General features: G+C 42.0%; 1 pseudogene; it reads left to right on the forward strand.

Annotated features, from left to right (window-relative positions):
* The first annotated feature begins 1,311 nt into the window (after positions 1-1,311).
* On the forward strand, positions 1,312-2,400 carry LOC102760136 (annotated as a pseudogene).
* The last annotated feature ends 516 nt before the right edge of the window (positions 2,401-2,916 follow it).

Genomic DNA, 2,916 nt, shown 5'->3' on the forward strand with positions numbered 1-2,916 from the left:
AGAACCTGGACAGAACCTGGCTGGAGAACCTAGCAAGAGAACATGGACACAGAACCTGGCTGGAGATCCTAACCAGAACTTGGCTGGAGATTGTGACTAGAGATCCTGGCAAGGCTGCTAATCAACTGAACACTGTCTCCGTGTCATTCCTTCTTCGCCGACTCCGTCCACACCTTTGGGGACCCCTGGACCTGCTGGGGTTGGACCCCAGCAAGTAACAGCTTCAATAGGAAAGCTACCATATACGTTGTGTTAATGTTTTATACACAGGCTGTAGGATGGGTGTGGAAAAGCAAGGCCTGGAGTGCAGTGTGGCTCTGACCTGGCCCACACTTCCTGGCTGTGTGTCTCTGTGCAGGACAATCTTCTCTGGGAGGTACAGCTTCCTCAGGTGTAAAATGTTGATAATCGTGGTGCCAGTAACTCCCACACCACATCAGCCACACCAACACAGTGCCTGGTGCACTGATGGTCTAAAAAATTTGAAATGTCATCACTGCATCATACATTATCTGAAACTTTGTCATGTCAATTATCCTTATAATGGTCTTTTTCCTTATCTATAGAGTCACTTTTTCTTGATCTTTAGAATCCTAGTTCTGCCACTTAAAAGCTGTATGACCTTGGAATGGTTACTAAACTCCGCGAGGCTCAGTGTGCCTATGTGTAAAATGGGAATATGATGGTTATCTATCCCTAGGATGGTTGGAAGGACTAAGTGGTATTGAGTATAATGCATAGACATAATGCATGTTCAATAAATGGAGAGCATTATTACTATTGCTAATCTTCATGAACACCATGTAGTGGACCCATTATAATGGGTCCCATTTATAGAGCCTGAGAAAGCTAAGATCACAGGTTAAATACCTGCCTTAGATCACATGGGTAACAAGCAGGGAATGTCTTATTAACCTCTACTGTTTCCTGTGTATTTGTCATGTTTTCCCATCTGCTGTTCTGGGAACTCTGGTGTTGGCACCTGGTGGCTATGAAGTAGCTCAGTTCATCAGAGTTCAGGATGGATGCAACGCCTTCTAAGCCTGACAAGCCCGAGTTTGAATCCTGGCTGTGCCAAGCTAAAAACTCCCACTGGAATGTAAGTGCCATGCAGGCCTGGATTTTGTCTTCTTCCTATTTCTCCCCCCAGGAATCACCTGGTCTCCCCAAGAATCACCGTGTTTGGATTCTAAATCAGTACATATAAAAAGAACTGGGGGCGAGCTCTCAGGCTCCAGCAGCGACTCCTGCCGCAGTGCATGCCCCAGCCCATCAGAGCCCCGTTGTTGGGCCCCAGTGGCACAGGAGGCAAAATGTCGAGGTGCAGCTTGGATAGCTGGGATGCTCAAACCAGACACCTGCAACATGCTGTCACAAATGTGGAGAAGCATTTTGGAGAGCTGTGCCAAGTATTTGCTATTTATGTGCAGAAAACTCCCAGAGTGCGAGACAAAGCAGACCTCCTGGTGAATGAAAAAAAATGTGTATGCCTCTACAGAGACCCCAAACTTAAAGCAGGGCCTGAAAATCTTGGCTGATGAGTTAACCAAACTTTAGGATTACCGACAAGCAGCAGGTGAAAGACCTGAAGTCAAAGTAGTTGAACCATTGAAAGCTTATGGCCCTGGTTGGGTCACTCAGTAGGTTAAAGTGTCACCTCCATACATCAAGGTTGTGGGTTCTATCTCTGGTCAGGGCATATGCAAGAATCACACAATGAATGCATAAATAAATGGAACAACAAATCGATGTTTCTCTCTCCCCTCCCTCCCTCCTTTCCTCTTTGTCTGTCTAAAATCAATAAACTTTAAAAAATAAAAATAAAAAAGAAAGCTTATGGAACCACTGTAAAAATGAAGGAAGACGAACTCAAAGCAACATTAACAGCCAGGAATCAAGAAGCCAAATAGTTAATTCAGAAAGAACATGTCAGCGAAACCCATCTGACCGCCTGTTATTTCACAGGCAGAAACCATACTACAGAGAGCTACCTGGGGTGCTACCCGAACAACTTGTCATCTGGAGGAAACTACTGACAATTCTGAAAAGAAAAAAATAAAGACTATAAAGGCTCTATTTTCAGAATGTATCACTACTGAAATGTTATTTCATGGCAAACCTTTAGAGGCCTACACTGCTGCCTACCAAAATATACAAAAGCTTGATTGGAGAAGATGACTTAGAGGTTTTCTGAAATCTCTGTATCCACCAGATAGGTCATCTAGTTTAGATATTGCAAGAACGAATTCAAAGTGGCCCCTTCAGAGATCACTGTCAGCTAAGTGTGTACCTAGAACAGGACAAGTACCCACCTGTCAACTTAGAAAGAATCAACAAGCAGGAGGTGATGATGTAAAGGATGAAGATTTAGATGTAAGAGAAGAAGAAATTAATTTATGAAGATTCACGTTTCCATTTTCACCTTAAATGACTTGGAATTCAGAACGACTAAATTGTAAGACTTTATACTGGCTTGATACACTAAACCTCACAATGAAACCGTACTGGAAATTGAAAATAATTAAAGGGACTTTATGCTAACAAAAACGAAAGCTTTAAAAAACATTACACACCAATCATTTCAACAACCTGTCTAGCAGTATGTGATCTTTTTGTATAGGTTCCATTATTTAAAAAAAACCAAACACTACATTTTAAAAGTCTTTCATATCAATGTACTATATATACCTAGTTGAGGTTGCAATAGTAAATAGATGACAAAAAAATTAAATATTTAACAATTCTACTGGCTCTTTTTGGGTTAAGACACCAAACTTTCATTACCAGAAATGGGTCCTTAGTCATTCTGATTAAATACAAATCCTATTCCATAAAGCCTCAATCAAAAAAACGTCCTTTTGCCCTAACGGGTTTGGCTCAGTGAATAGATGGTCAGCCTGCGGACTCAAGGGTCCC

This window comes from Myotis davidii, unplaced genomic scaffold, assembly GCF_000327345.1.
Source record: "Myotis davidii unplaced genomic scaffold, ASM32734v1 scaffold75, whole genome shotgun sequence".
In the NCBI taxonomy this organism is placed as follows: Eukaryota; Metazoa; Chordata; class Mammalia; order Chiroptera; family Vespertilionidae; genus Myotis; species Myotis davidii.